At 42.3% G+C, this 16143-nt stretch overlaps 1 protein-coding gene across 3 annotated transcripts in view; it reads right to left on the bottom strand.

The window, feature by feature from the left end:
• The window catches only part of Kdm4c (lysine demethylase 4C), a 354968-nt gene extending 348338 nt beyond the window's left edge, over positions 1-6630 (bottom strand). For 2 of the 3 annotated variants that reach the window (XM_003472256.5, XM_023566045.2), the window contains exon 1: positions 5984-6165. The gene's annotated coding sequence lies outside the window, so the exon portion shown is untranslated. Of the gene's footprint in view, positions 1-5983; positions 6166-6494 lie in introns of those variants that run through there. The other variant, XM_013155087.3, reaches the window with a different exon arrangement.
• Between the last annotated feature and the right edge of the window lie 9513 nt (positions 6631-16143).

Here is a 16143-nt window from a genome sequence, read left to right as displayed (position 1 = left end):
CACCCTGAGCTAGATTTGAGACCAGCCTAAACTACATAGCAACACTCTGTCTCAAAAATTACCTACCCCACCAAAAAAAAGTTTAAAAGGGGCTAGTTTCAACACTCTGGGAAGCTGAGGTACGACTTCTGTGAGTTCAAGGCCAGTCTGGAATACCCAGCAAGACCTTATCTCATTAAACCATAATAAATAAGTAGAGTTTTGATGACATATTGTCCAAGTCCTTAAGCATCCAATCACAGCAATACATGACAAACACAAACCAAGAAGAATCCAAGATAAAGGCAGAGGTTGCAGTTCTGAATAAAAGATGAAGCCATTGTATATCTAAAAATACAGTGGTACAGTTTAATATACACATTCTTTTGCTTGGGTGGGGGCAGAGCGAAACAGGGTCTCACTATGTAATCCAGCCTGGCCTCAAACTCACCAAGATGCTCCTGCCTCAGCCTCCCAAGTGCTGGGATTACAGCACCACACCAGGCACCAAATATACTCTTAAAAGAACCCTCTTTCATGAAACTGTACAGAATCACTTGTCTATTGTGTTCACTACTGTATGATCTACATCTAACATACACTTAAGGGCACACAGCAGATATTAACATAATGAAGAAATCTACCTGTTACTATGCAGAACAAACCACCAAGGAAAAATAGAACAGTGCAAATAAGCAATTGTTCAACTCTTTATACTATAAAACATACAAATGTGCTAATCAGGGTATACTGCAGGGAAAAAAAAATATTAACACATACTTAGTTCTCATACTCTAACACAGTGCTAGCTCCTAATCTCTTAAGAATCAGCTTAATTTTTTTTTTTTTTTTTTTTTTGTCTTTTTCCTTTTTATCGGTACCGGGGATCAAACTCACGACTGCCTGCTTGCCAAGCAGGCGCTTATGCCACTGAGCTAAATCCCCAGCCCCAGAATCAGCTTAATTTCAATACCATCAAGAAATTTCATTCAGGATGTGACGCATACCTATAATCCCAGCACTTAAGATGCTAAGGCAGAAGAATCACTGCAAGTTCAAGACCAGCCTGAACCACAAAGGGAAACCCAGCCTCAAACAATTAAAAAATAATCCATCCAGACAACCAATAAGTACCTGTTTCTTTATCATACTACAATACTGATGAGTTTCAATAATAATAAACAGCTGGCTGCTGTGTAACTGCCATAGGTTGTACACTGTCCTAGAAATTTCTGAAACACACTAAAATCTCATTTTGATTACTAAAACAAAACTTGTTAGAAGAAAATTCACCAAAATGAAAATGGCAATGGCAACGAAAATGTGGTAGTGCACATCTGTAGTCCCAGAAGTTGGGAGGCTGAAGCAGGAGGACTGCCACAAACTGGAGACCACTGTAGGCTACAAAGAGTCCAAAATCTGCCTAAACTACATACTGAGAACATATCTCAAAAAAAAAAAGTAATACCAGTGACATCTTTGTGTTCTATCTTCTACTGTTTGCAACAAACACAGATCTTAGGAACTTTTTTCTTGTTCCCCAAAGGAATACTAATTAATAGGAGAAAATTTTAGAAAATGCAAATAAACCTGAAGGAAACAAGTTAGCCCCAATTCTATCACCTGGAAATAACTAACCATGTTAACGATTTTTTGTGTGGTGCTTTACACATTCATGAGAAAAAGTGATTCAATAGTACTGGCATGATTAAGGCTACAAAGGAGATTATAAACATGTCATAGTGAATGTGCAGGCCTGGGGGAAGACTAACTCAAAAGAGTGACAACTGAGACAGAATGGATGAGATAGGGAAGAGCAGGTCAAGGGAGCAGTCTAGGACAAAGGCACAAGAATGCAAGCAGGATACTAGCCCAGGAAACTGGGGAGTCAGAGGAGTTTGGTGAAAAACAGTTAAGTGGCCAAGGACGCATTGTAGATGGAACTAAGAGATGAGGCTGAGCCCTCAGTGAAAGAAGCCTCAAGAGAAGCTTGGAAACAGACTTCTTAAAGGGACTATTCTGTTTGCTGAGATAGTGGAGGAGAATAAAGCCCAGCAAGTATTAGAAAGACAGTCTCTTCTTCTTCCTCCTCCTCCTCCTCCTCCTCCTCCTCCTCCTCCTCCTCCTCTTCTTCTTCCTCTTTGACAGTCTCTTCTTAATAGATCATAACTCTCAAGGGGCAAGAAGAGCATGGTATAGAGGGTCTCTAGGGTTTGGAGTTGTTTTTTTTTTTAAGGTTGTATTTTAAAGTTATATTTTAGGCCCCACAAAAATTTCAAGATTACTAGAGATAAAAAAAAAAAAAATACAGTGAATAAATGTTCAAGGACCTAGGTTTAATTCCCAGCATCAGAGAAAAATAAAAATAAAAAAGTTACAATGACTTCATGGCACACCAACCAAGAAATTATGTCAGAAATGAGGTTACAGGAAGAGCACTAAATACTGGCATTTACAAAAAGAGTAAAAGAATCTTTAGACTGAAAGACCTGCATTAGACACTGAACTCAATGACAATATGGAATACACCTATTTTATCATCTTAACCTCATAAATATATAAAAAATAAATATAAAAGGTCTAGCAATGAGCAGCATGAAGAAAGGCTGCTAATAGAAAGAGAGGGGTTTTTTTGTTTTTTGTTTGTTTTTGTGTGTGGTGTTTTGTTTTATACTGGGAATCAAACTGAGGACCTTGCACTTATCAAGCAGGCCAAAAAGAGGATCTTAATGCACCTAGAGAAGACAGCACTAGTCACAGGACAAAGCCCCATAGATGTCTTAAGTAGACGTGGTAATTGAGGAGGAAAAGGTCAATGCCCCCCACACCATGGCCTCAAGAAATTACACCCCAAGACTACCCTTCTGTGCTCATTCACTCATTCATTCATTCAAAAAGAGACAACACCACAATCCTACTACTAGACAAGTACCTCAGAGGGAGGAAACATGTTCACCCAAACACTGACAAAGCCTAAAGTGTTAATAACCCAAAATGTCTAATAACTGATAAATGAATAAATCCAATGAGATATTTATATACAATGGATTATTCAGCCACAAAGAAAGACACACTGATATAGAATGCATCACAGGATGAACCTTGAAAACATGCAGTATGAAAGATGCCATTTACTAAAGACTATCTACTGTATTCCATTTACACAAAATATCCAGAACAACCAAATCTTTTGAGACACTAAGTAAACTAGTGGTTTCTTAGCTGGAAGGGGTCAGAGTTGGAGAGAAACAGGCAATTGACTACTAAAGAGAACAGGATTTCTTAGGTCCACTTCAGGCCCATTTACCACATTCATTAGAGATCTAAAATTGTGGTGATTCTGTATCTCATATGCTGTTCTATACATATCTAAAAGCCACAGAGGCCAGGCATGGTGGTACACACCTGTCATCCCAGCACTGGAAAGGCTGAGGCAGGCAATCAAAAAGAAAGGCAAATTCAAGACCAGCCTAGGCTATAAATGAGTTCAAGTCCAGCCTGAACTACCAAGTGAGACCACAAAAATAAATAAATAAATGCCATCAAATTCCACATATTAACTGGTAATATTAAGAGATAAACTACTTCTCAATAAAGCTGCTACTTTTTTAAAGGTGGGAAGTATTTTTAACACCACAAGCTGGATTACTTAAATTACTAGAAATAACAAAAACTGGAACTTGTTCTCAGGGTGCTAACATGCTAGGAAGGTAAAAAAGGCAGGAGTTATTTATAAAAACAATAAAGAGAGGAAAAAATGGATTCTAACCTATTACTTGGAAGCAAGCATCTAACCTATTACTTGGAAGATGCTCAGAAGAAAAATAAATTTACCAGCTTTTTTTTTTTCTTTTTTCCTTTTTATCAGTACCAGGGATCGAACTCACGACTGCCTTACAAGGCAGGCACTTATGCCGCTGAGCTAAATCCCCAGCCCCTATTTACCAGCTTTTTTAAACAGAAGTTGAAGTTTAAATCTAAGACACTCACTTTTAAATTAAGTACCTGTTCAGCTTATTCTTACAAAATAGTTACCAGGTTTTTTTAAGCATGTGTGTATGTCCGTTGAAAATATTTGTTGGGCCAGGGATACAGCTCAGCAGCACAAGCGCCTGCCTGTCAAGCACAAGGGCTTGAGCTCAATTATCAGGACCAAATAAATAAACAATTGTTTAGAACCAGGCGTGATAGTGCACGCCTGTAATCTCAGCACTCAGGAGGCTGGTGATGAGTTCAAGGCCAGCCTGAACTACATGATGAGATCCTGTCTCAAAAAAAAAAAAAAACTATTTTATTTTTTTGCGCCGTGGGCTGAATCCAGGGCCTTGTGCATGCCAAGCAGGCATTCCACCACTGTGCTATACTCCCAGACCCATAAAACGTTTATTTTTTACTTTGGAAAAGCAAGCATTTAAAATTTGTTAATAAAATGAAACAATTCTCCGATTTAAATTTTATTGTGTTTATTTTTTACTTTGGAAAAGCAAGCATTTAAAATTTGTTAATAAAATGAAACAATTCTCCGATTTAAATTTTATTGTATCATCAAGTTTGTGGAGTGCTGTAAAGATTATGTGAAAACCTTTCAGAATCCTCAAATTGGGAGAAAGTGCCTAAATCTGTCGTAAACCTACTGCGGTGGTATAGCCTGTAATCCTAGAATTTAGGAGGGCAAGGCAGGACCTCTTGGACAATTTAGCAAGACCTTTCTCAAAAAACAAACAAAAACTCAACTGTGTGATAGGTTCCAAAATAAATCATGAAGGACTGTGAGGAGCCACAAGAAAACTTGACTACTGTCAGTGCTACAAAGTAAAAATTAACCTTTAAAAAACTAAAGCCACTAGTTGGGCATGGTGACAATCCATAATTCCAGCACTTTCGGAAACTGAGAGGGGGATCACAATTTTAAATTACACCTCATTCTGATTCAAAATTTAAAAAAAAAAAAAAAAACTGCCACCCAAAAAAGTAAAGCCACAACATTTAGAAATTACAATACTAGTAAACGCTGCCATAGAAACAATGAAGCCAAGTTTAAGACACACAATCTCAAGTGGGTAAAATAGGGCAAAGTTTGGTGAGAATCTACACGGATCAAGCTCAGCACAAACTTTCACCAGGATAAGGATGCACAGGCTACAGTTCTAACGTACACTTACAAAGCAGCCCGCGACAAACAATCAAGTGCAAAAGAAAAGTTTGCTGTTTTCTCCGGAAGGAAGAACCCAACACCCTCTCGGGTGTCGCCCACAACCAAAGCCACCCGGCGCAGACTTAAGGGCGCAGTTAAGGGGAGTGTGGCTCCCAGTCCACGAGAACAGCATCCGAATCAATCCCTGCTGGTTTCACGGGATGAACAGGGAGACAAATCCCAACTGTCAGCGCAGAGACCCGGCCCGCCAGCCTCGCTCCCCCACATCCCACCCCACGCCATGTTCTGTGCCTGGAGGTCCACGCGCCCCGACTCGGCCCGCATTCATTAGGCACCACTGTCTAGCCCGCACTGGAGCTCCTGCGGGCACTGCAGGAAGACATGGCCCCGCGCCCAGAGAAGGCTGAGGGCGACCCCGCACGCGGAGCTCCAACCCACACCGCTGGTTCTGACAGTCGGGGGCAGGAGGGCCGCGGGCGCCAGACCCAGCCGCCCCGAGCGCGCCCTGGACCCGGGTGGGCGCCGAGAGGCGTCGGGGTCCGGGCCCCGCGCGGCCCCCTGCCCGGCGAGCGCGACCCCGGCTCTGGCTCCCGGGAGAGCGGCAGGCGCGGGGAGCGAGCCCCGCCAGCGCCGAGGCAGGCTGTCACCGGCTCCGGCCCCCTCCTCGGCGACCATGGCCGTCCGCGCCCTCCCCGGCATGACGGTGGCCGCGGCCACGGACCGACAGCCCCTGCCCGGCGCCTCCGCTCCCGGGACACCCGCAGCGCTCGCCGCGCCGCGCAGAAGGGGCAGCGCCAGGCAGTCTCCGGGCCTCCCCCGCCCCAGCCCGGACTCCAGAACAGCGGTTACCTGGCGCGCGGGTGGGGGCGAGGACACGACCTGGAGGAGCAGGAGGAGGAGGAGGAGGAAGGCGGGGGGCTCCCGCCCGGGGAGATTTGGGAAATTTGGGAGACTTGTTCCGCACTGGGTGACAGCTGTTCGCTGCGCACGCGCACAGGGTCCCCAGCACCGAGCCCTCGCGGTTGCTCACCCTCCCGTCCCGGGGCTGGGCGAGGGGCAGGGGCGGGGGGAGACGGTGGCGAGGGCGCGCGCACGGCGCGGAAGGCTCTCCTAGGAGGGGGCGCGCGCGCCGTCACGTGATCTCCGGACCAGCGCTGGGTAGGTCACGTGAGCTTCGCAACAGTTTAAAGGTGCCCGACACCTTCCTGCTTTGGCTTTGGTGTCTCTGTGCTTAGCCTGGGGTATCTGTGGCGCATCTTCCTTGCGTCTGAAGAAGGGCATGTCGCATCCTGCCCAGAGAAGGCAGACACTACAGCAGGAGGAAGAACAGGTGCACAGAACCGTGCCCGGAAGCCCCTACCGGGTTCCTGAAGGGCTGGCCCTCCTGGAGTCCACGCGCCACACGTCGTCCTGGGGTTCCGACACCCAGCGGCGTAAGGAGGCCTCCGGCTTGTGGACGTCAGAGTGGCGTTGTCATGGGTGGGGCTTCGGGCTGCCCGACGGAGCTTGGCGAGGAAGTCCGGACCGACGGTGCCAGCGTCCGGAGGCCAAACCTCTGAGCCCCGGACTGCAATGGGACTGCAATGGGAGATCCCGAGAGGGCGCCCTTAACTAGCAGCACTGGAGCAAAAGACCTCGTTGTTTGCCTCCGGAAGCAAAAATGTCTGGCGTTGGAGTCACCTACGCGTGGCAAGTTCCGCTTGGCGCAGGTGTGCGCTCAAAATGGAGAGGTGGCTAGATCGGAAGCCTGGCCAGAGGATCCATGGGGTATCAAAGTGACTGGAAGTGCAGGTGCCTCTGGGCTCTGGGAATTTAGAGCTCTTTTGGGTTGTTAGAACTTGTTGATTCGGCTTTGTGGCCCCGCCTTCCGAGGCGTCCGAAGGAACCACACAGACCTGGCGCCTTTGTACTGTCAAAGACAGGTGGCAGATCACCAGATGTTTTGGAAAGCTGAACAGTTTTTTTTTTAACTTCCCGCTGCGTTCCCAGCTGGGTCCTTCATGACGTTTCCTCAAACGACTTCTCAGTTAAGAAAGATTAGGAAATCTTTACACCAGTGAACAAAACTAGGGCTGATGTGCTTTCTGTTGTGATATAGATTGCGCTCATTTTAAAAATGCGCCAACAGGTCGGTTTACCACACCTTGAATTCCCTTCTCATAAGAGGGGAGCACTGTTAAGATACATGTATTATGATTAAATGAGCTGAAGTTAATGTGGTTATTAAAGTCACCATTATCTTCACACATATACGTGATTGAACCCAGGGCTTTTGCCCTAAGCTATGTCCCCAGCCCTTTTTAAAATTTTTTGAGACAAGGTCTTACTAAAAGTGCCACAAGCTGAGCTGTTGCAGCCCTGCTTCCATTTTACAGAGTGCGGGGATGGGGATTTAGTTTAGCGGCATAAACGCCTGTCTTGCAAGTGTGTGATCCTGAGTTCGATTCCTGGTACCGATTTTTAAAAAATCCATTTTACAGACTGCTAGGATTACAAACATGTACTACCACACCACGCTAACCCACTACAATCTTTAGTTATCCTATAAACAGTTTGTGCTCCCTCAAAAGGCTTCAGTATCCCTTATAGCTGGGATTACAGGCATGAGCCATTGTAATCTTTTCAAACATTTAGTATGTCAATCTTTTGTATATTTTTTACATCGACATTCTTACCTGCCTTTTGATAAATAGACTATGCAGGTTGATTTAACTTGATAAACAAGTACAAAGTTTAGCCTTTACTTTGTTTTTCCAACAATATTTTTGTTTTAAGAAAGGGCAAATTTTGAAGGGAAAACAACCACTGGAAAGAAACTCAGCACTTTTTCCCATTTTAGTTTACTAATCTTTAAATAGTTTCAGCAACTGAATTGTGTGTGGTGATGCATGCAAGTAATCCAACCACTTGGGCCAGTCCTGGTGGCCCATGCCTGTTACCCCAGCGCTGGGGAAGGCTGAGGCAAAAGGATTGCCTTCAGTTCATACCCAGCCAAATCTCCATATTCCATATCCTGTGTAAAAAACCAAATGAGCAAGGGAAGAAGGGGGGAAAAAGAATTAGGATGTTGTTATGTACATGTACCATCTCCCCCTGCTAAGTACCGTCATTGTGTACTGTCTACATGTGCTAATACAATTTTTTAAGAAGCAAAATCCAAGCACTTGAGAGACTGAAGAAGGAGGATCATGAATTTCAGGTCAGCCTGGGCTACATGGTAGGACTGTTACCAGGAAGCTTGCTTCTCAAAAGTTGCTCACCAACTAAACATTACCAGTTTTGGTTTGCTTACCTCTCCTTTTTTGGAGTTGGGTTCCAGGTTCTACTCTCAAACAAAGATTTGAACAAAATGAGCAAAAAGCAGTGCTAAAATCTATTTGAGAAAGTAAGAGTAAAGAGTGGGAGAGAAAATAGCTCTGCAAAGCAAGCTTGGGCCAAGTAAATAGAAAAACAGGGTGAGAGCAAAAAATCACATGCTGCATCTAGGAAACAGTGTGGACTGTTACAGAAAGCTACCATAGTGCCACCTCCTCATGGCTGACTTTCTTTTATAAATTTTTCAAATCTCAAAGAAACCTGCAAGAACTTCTACATCTCAGACGTAAGAGGCTTTGCTGAGATCCCACACCTCAGTCTGATAACAAATCTGTCCCGCCCTAGTGAAAGCCTACTCAGATTCTTGGGAGAATTTGGGAGATTCTTGGGGAACTTCTGTGCATGTGTCCAGGATCTTGTGAACATGTTACACCTACTTCCCCAGCCAGCTTTTGCCATGCCCTAATCTCTATCTCAGGACATGCTTGGAAAAAAAAAAAAAAGTTGCTTGTGTATCTTTTATAATTTTAATATATAAATATATACGTGGGTTATATGGAGTGGTATAATATGTAAACAGGGAAGTCAGTGTTTGTGGATTTCATAATCATTAAACAGACCATTATTTCAAGAAGATACCAGGTATTCTAAATCTTAAACCTAAGATTTAAGACTTCCAAGAATAAAGGATAGAAAAGATTTAGGTCCATTAATCCCCTGAGGTCAGGTATGTGCTATAAACTGACCATGATTGTGAAAGGTGTACCTGAGAAAGATTGAGATTTGTAGCAAAGTCAGCTGAGCCTCATGATGGAAGAAGAGATGAACTTTTGCGGGATGTGATTAGTATTGTAGTTGCACCAGGGCTCAGATCAAAATCAGCTCCTTTTTCTGTCCCTTTAGTTGGTACCCTGAAATCAGAGGCATGGATTGAAGTCTTAAGCATAATTCTTTCATCAGTGATCATACAGTACTTGTAAGTTCACAGGACATCATCACTGAGGGGTATAAGGTGGTCTCCACCACCAAGTATGAATTCAAAAGATTTAAAACTGAGCATGGCAGGGAATGTCTGTAATCCCCGAATTCTGGGAGGCTGAAGCAGGAATCCCAGGTTTGAGCTCAGCCTGAGTAATTTAGCAACTTAGTGAGACTCTGTCTTGAAATAAAAAATAAAATAGGTCTGATGATTTAGATTAGCACAGAGGCCCTCAGTTCAAGCCGAATCTCTTCACTGAGAGAATCACTATTGCTTTTCATAAAGCCTTTCATTACAAGAAGAAATATAACCCTTAACATCTTTTAAAAAGATATATATGCATATGTGTGTGTTTGTGTGTGTCACAAAGATAAAATGTCTTCAGGCTACTGTAACAGTTCTTGCTTTTCAGAGGATCACCTTTTTTCCCCCTTGCTCTTCTATTAATTTCCACCTCAGGAACATGGTTTACTTCATCTCTCTAATAATATCTCTTAAAGTGTCATGACCAAGGTTCTAACTGTCAAGTGTTTTCTTCTGCAGAAGAAAATACTGACTTAAAAGCTATTTTGTGCTTCATTGACTTTAATCCCTTTCTTTGTACCTGATAGCCCTGATTTTTCTTCTCTCTTCAAGTTCATCCAACCAGGAATTGTGTCTGATCAGTGGACTAAAAATGTGAACGTATGTTCTGTCCCATCTTTAAGTGTTCCCTCAATTATGCATAATCGGCACTCCCTCACTCCTGTAGTTACAGTATATAGTTTTTTTCTTGGTCTTTCTCTTTTTCTTTTTATTTTCCTTTTTCTTCTCTTTCTCTTCCTCTTCCTCCTTCCCTTCCTTCTCCTTTTCCTCATTTTCCTTCTCCCCTTCCTGCTGAAGATTTCCAGACCTTCACATTGAGCTACAATCCCCAGCCCTTTTCATTTATTATGAGATAGATCCTTGCCAAGTCACTAAATTGTCCAGGCTTGGATTTGCAAGCCTCCTATTTCAGCCTCCCAAAGTGCTAGGATTATAGGTCTGCACCACTGTGCCAGGTATATTCTTGAGAGGTTTCTTCCCTCATATTTACCATATGTGACAAATATTTGAAGTATGTCAAGGGGGACCTGAGACCAAAGTTTAAGGACTACAGGTTTAAGAGAATATGTCATAGGACTAAGTATTCTTTGACACTCATTTCATTTCATTTATTGTGTTCTGAGAAAGTGAACCCAGGATCATTGCACTGAAATATATGTTTTCTTTTTTAATTTTGAGACAGTGTCTACCACTAAATAAGTTGCCCAGTGCAGGCTTAAACTCAGCTGTCCTACCTCAGCCTCCCAGAGTGCTAGAATTACAGATGTGGGCCTCTGTGCCTGGGTAATTCAAGTGTTGAACAGCCCTTTGTAGGTTTCTCTTGAGCCACCCTTTCCTTCCTTGAGTCCTTACACCATGAAAAAGGGGTTCCAAATACTGGAGGCTTATCCCCTACCACCAGCAACACCACCATGGCCAAAAAGTGACTGAGAAGATGGCAACCAGGAGATGAGGAGAAAGGCAGTCTGTGCCCCTGTGTTCCTCAGATCTCTACCCCAGTAGCACACTGGCTGATGCTGCTTTGAGGCTGGCTGAGGTCTCTCTGCCCCCAGGGTCCCAAGGATGCACCTGCTTCCTGCACCCGACCCACCCCCTGCCCTTTTCTCTAGATCACAGGTGTTCAGACCTCCTTCAAAGACACAGCCTGAACTACATTGTGAGACTACGTCTCATTTAAAAAAAAAAGGTTTCGTGCAAGACAGTAGAGCAGGATTACTACAAACACTAACCTAGCCATGCATTTTAGTAAAAAGGAGTATTTCTGTAGGAATTTCAGCTTGTGCTTAAAGCCTTCCTATACTACTAAGGCTTTTTCTTAATCGTTCCCAAATATTAAAATTCAAGGGAATATCCCGGTTGAATCACCAGTATTTCCACTGTTAAACTGACAGGGACCTACTTCTTCATGAAGAAACAGTTTTAGCACTTGGGAGCCTGAGACAGAAGGATCATCATGAGTTTAAAGCCAGCCTAGACTCCATAGTGAGACCTTATCTCAAAAAAAGGAAAAGAAACACAGTTTTAACAAAAGAGGTCATATATACACTGAAACCTCACTTTATTTCCATTTTCCTGTGCCTCTCTTCATATCTACCAAACATTTTTTTTTTAACCAAGGGATTGTGCTTGAAAGAAGATTCACCACTTTTTCAAGGAGATCACATATGAATTACATTCTAGTTCTGTGCTTCAAGATAAATTTTTGCCAAGTTAGGCGTGATGGCATATGATTGTAATCCCATTACTTGGGAGGCTGAGGCAGAAGGATCACCATGAGTTCAAGGACAGCCTGAACTACATAGTGAGACCCTAGCTCAAAAAATAAGTAAACAGACATTTTCCCAGACATGCTATCGTGTTGCTGGAAGTTAGCCAGCTTCTCACTCACCCCCCACAGATGATATAATGCTGTTGTCAGGATGAAGCCGATTTTTCACATGGTCAAGCTTGGAAAGGATTTCGAGTTAGTGAGTCACTTCGCTGTTCAGTCTACTCCCCAAGTCTAGTGAACTTGACTGGCTGCCGATTTCATATGGAAAGCAAAAATCTTGTGCTTTCCTTTGTTCTAACTTCTTATTATTTAACAGTAACAAACAACAACATGAGATAACAATATGACTGAAGATGCCTACTCTTAGTTATCCTTGTTGTTCATTAAGTCAGTAAATTGGTACTAATTAGTGCTGCCCCATGCCCTGAATTGTGTGGGCTGCTGATGACAATGGTGGGCAAAATAGGTACAGCTACCAAGTGCATCATGCCTGCCACTAAAAAGGACTAGAGCCCGCACCAGTGACAAAAGCATTCCATTCTGGGTGACCTAATTTCATTAGCTACACTTAAGAGGATTAATTATCTAGCAGCTGTATTTAATCTGCTCAATCTCTTGCTATTTTCATATTGGGCTATTATTTGTCAACCCCATTTTTTTCTACAAGAATGTCTATTGAAAACTACACCTATATTTGCTGAAATTTCAGCTTCATTTTTTTCTTTTTCAGATCTAGAGATAGCATTTAAACTACCACACAGCCAAACTAAGGAATATTCCATAATACTGCTGGTCTGTATTTTGGAAAAAAAAAAAAAAAGGCTAGTGTTAATGGAAAAATTTCTCAAAACAAAGCAAAATTAAGACACATGACAAATGGAATAGGTGATTCTGCACTTATAATACACACACACTATAAAGGACAACTAAAGAAACAAGACAAGTACAGCAAATAAAAATGTAAATACAGTAGGTAAAAACTAAAATACATAAATATTTTTAATATATTTCCTAAATTAGATAATTTTATTGTGGTTCTTAAAACGTATATGCTGAAGTTTTTAGGGAAAAAAGGATATGATGCAGGCAACCTATTTTCAAATATATATATATATATAAAGTAAACTGGGCATGGTGGCATACACCTATAATCCCAGCATTTGGGAGGCTGAGGCAGGAGGATTGTCACAAGCTCAAGGCCCCAATAAGACCCTGGATAAGACCCTGTCTCCAAAAAAAAAAAAAAAATGTGTGTGTGTGTGTTTGTATATATATATAAAATTGTGTATGTGGCTGAGTGTACTGGTGCAGTCCTGCAATCACAGCACTTTGTGAGGCTGAGGCAGGAGGATTTCAAATTCAAGACCAGCCTGGTCACATAACAAGTTCCAGACCACATTGTGAAACCTTGTAAATAAATAAATAAATGTATGTGGGTGTGGAGAAAGAGAAAAAAAAACAATGAGGTAAATGTTAACAGAAAACAAAATGGTGAAGAATATATGGGAGTTCTTTGTTCTAGTCTTGCAAGTTTCTATAAGTTGTTGTTTGTTTGTTGGTACCAGGGATGGAACTCATGACCTCATGCTTGCCAGGAAGGCACTTATGCCACTGAGCTAAATCCCTGGCCCAGAACTTTCTGTAAGTTTAAGAATTCAATAAAAAAGGAAAAAACTTCCCAAAGGAGAATATGCATGAATCTATTCTCTAGCACTTTTTTTAGAAAGTAATTTAGATATATGTACTAAACTCCTTAAAAATGTGCATTATCTCTAAGATAATAATTATATTTTAGGAATTTTTGCAAGGCATTGATTAAAAGTAAGAGTCTATTTATAAGCCCTTATCCTATCATTTTATTGCAAGCTATAATTGAAAAATTAAATTTCTACAGTTGTTCTAATTTACAGTATTCAATGCTGTCACTAGAAAACTTACTATAATATAGATTATTTCTTGTTCTTTTATTTTATTTTTTGTTGTTTTTGATGCTGTGAATTGAACTCATAACCTCCCACTTGCCAGGCAGGCACTGTGCCACTGAGCAATATCCCTGACTCTGATTATTTCTTGTTCTTCTTGCTTTTCTTCTTCCTGTTCTTCTTCTTCTCTTCCTTTTCCTCCTCTTCTTCTTTTTCTTCTTCTTCTTCCTTCCTTTCCTCCTCCTCTTCGTCCTTCGTTCTACTGATTGGTTTAGCACAGTTCTTTTTTTTTTTTTTTGTCTTTTTCCCTTTTATCAGTACTGGGGATCGAACTCACGACCGCCTGCTTGCAAGGCAGGCGCTTATGTCGCTGAGCTAAATCTCAGCCCCTAGCACAGTTCTGAATGTGGATGAAGACATAAGACCCACCCAGGGTCCAAGCAGTACCAACCAAGAGGCTTAGATGGAATAAAAAGGGGAAAATTAGGAAGGCTGCTGTTTCCTGCCTGCCACACCATGCTCTGCGTTTCCACTGCATCGCCCCTCTACCATGCTGCCCTGCCTTGAAACCAGCTAACCATGGACTAAAACCTTCATAAACTGTAAGCCAAAATAACCTTTTCTCCTTTAATTTATGAGTGTCAGGTATTTTGTCCCAGCAACAAGAAGGAAAGTAAGATAATGATGTAGTCCAGGCTGGCCTTAAACTTTGTGTGTAGCACAGGCTGGCCTAAAACGGTGCATCCTACTTCAGCCTCCCTGGTGCTAGGATTATAGGCATGCTTCATGGGGTAGGGTTTGAAAAGAAAAATTAACATGATTTATTATTTCATAGGGTAACATGGTTGATTATTTCACAGGGTAACAGATCCTCAAGTTTATATTAAATTTCTATAAAAAGTTTGAGTTCAGGTTCAGGGTAAAAAGGAGTAAGTACTTTCATCTCTGTCTCTTGCACTGAACCAGCTAAAAACCTTAAACAAAATGTATTGCATAGCTATCCAAGGACATTGAAAAGTAAATAATAGCAGGCAGGCAGGGAAAATAAGTAATGGAGTTGACTTTACCCTTTTTTTTTTTTTACAAATACAGTACCACACAGCCTGGTTTTAATGCAGTCTCAAGCCAGGAAAGATGTATCTTTGTGGATTAAGAGAGCTCTAGGAGAGCTGTAGTAGACCTGCAAAGTGGAGAGGGCTCTCCTAGCAGTGATGGTGATAATGGCCACAGACAGCCTAAACCTGTCCACTGGATAGCTCAGATAGATACAGACAGCACTGCAAAAACTTAAGAGAATGGACCTACATAAGAACTGTCCACCAGGGATTTAGCTCAGTGACATAAGTGCCTGCCTGGCAAGTGTGAGGTTGTGAGTTCAATCCCTGGTACCAAAAAACAAAACAAAAACCTGTTATTCAGGGGCTGGGGATTTAGCTCGGCGGCATAAGCACCTGCCTTGCAAGCAGGCGGTCGTGAGTTCGATCCCCGGTACCGTTAAAAAGTTTAAAAAAAAAAAACCTGCTACTCGCCAGGTGTGGGGTATGGTGGCTCACACCTGTAATCCCAGTACTCAGGAGGCTGAGCAGGAGGATCGTTGTGAGTTTGAGACCAGTCTGGGCTACAAAATAAGCTCAAGGCCAGCATGAACTGCACAGCAAGACCCTGTCTTAAAAAGAAAGAAAGAAAGAAAAAAAGAACTGTCCATCTCACCCAGGGCTGGCAGGAACTTGTAACCCAAACCAAAATGGCTCTCTCACAGAAGTACTGTACAGTTGTCACATTTAGGAAAGGCAGCATTGACAAAATACTTGCCTCTATACTTTATATTCCTCTGTGTGTGTGGGGGGGGGTATGGGTGTGGGTATGGGTGTGGGTGTATATGTGGTGTGGCTTGGACCAAGAGCCTTGAGCATTCTGGCCAGGTGCTATATCACTGAGTTGCATCAGTGTCCCCCACACACATTGCATTTAAGCATCAAGTATTTTTATCTTTTCTATCTCCAGTCTTTGTCTTTCATAATATTAGCATTTTATTTATTTATTTTTGATTTTTTGAGACAGGGTCTCAGTTTGTCATGCAGGCTGGCCTTAAAGTCACTGAATGTGTAGCCCAGGATAGACTTGAACTCACAGCAATCATCCTGCCTCAGCCTTCTGAGTGCTGGCATTACAGGCATATATCATCACATCTGGCAACAGTAGCATTTTTATCTTTCTAAAACAATATCAGCATATGCTTCATAGGACACAGAGTTTCATGATACCAAGAACATACATAATACATTCTAATATTCCTGACATGAAGAATCATGAAATCTCAATTTATGCAGGAAAAGAAAATGAATAGATGCCAAAAGTGAGGTGTTATATGTTGTAAATACCTAACAGACTCTAATGCAGCTTCTATTTAAAAGTTCCAGCCAAGCCTGGTAATACA

Source organism: Cavia porcellus, unplaced genomic scaffold, assembly GCF_034190915.1.
Source record: "Cavia porcellus strain 051 isolate PalLab524CR breed Dunkin Hartley unplaced genomic scaffold, mCavPor4.1 scaffold_1, whole genome shotgun sequence".
NCBI lineage: Eukaryota > Metazoa > Chordata > Mammalia > Rodentia > Caviidae > Cavia > Cavia porcellus.
The sequence above is the reverse complement of the archived record's forward strand: the minus strand, read 5'-3'. Positions and strand labels throughout refer to the sequence as shown.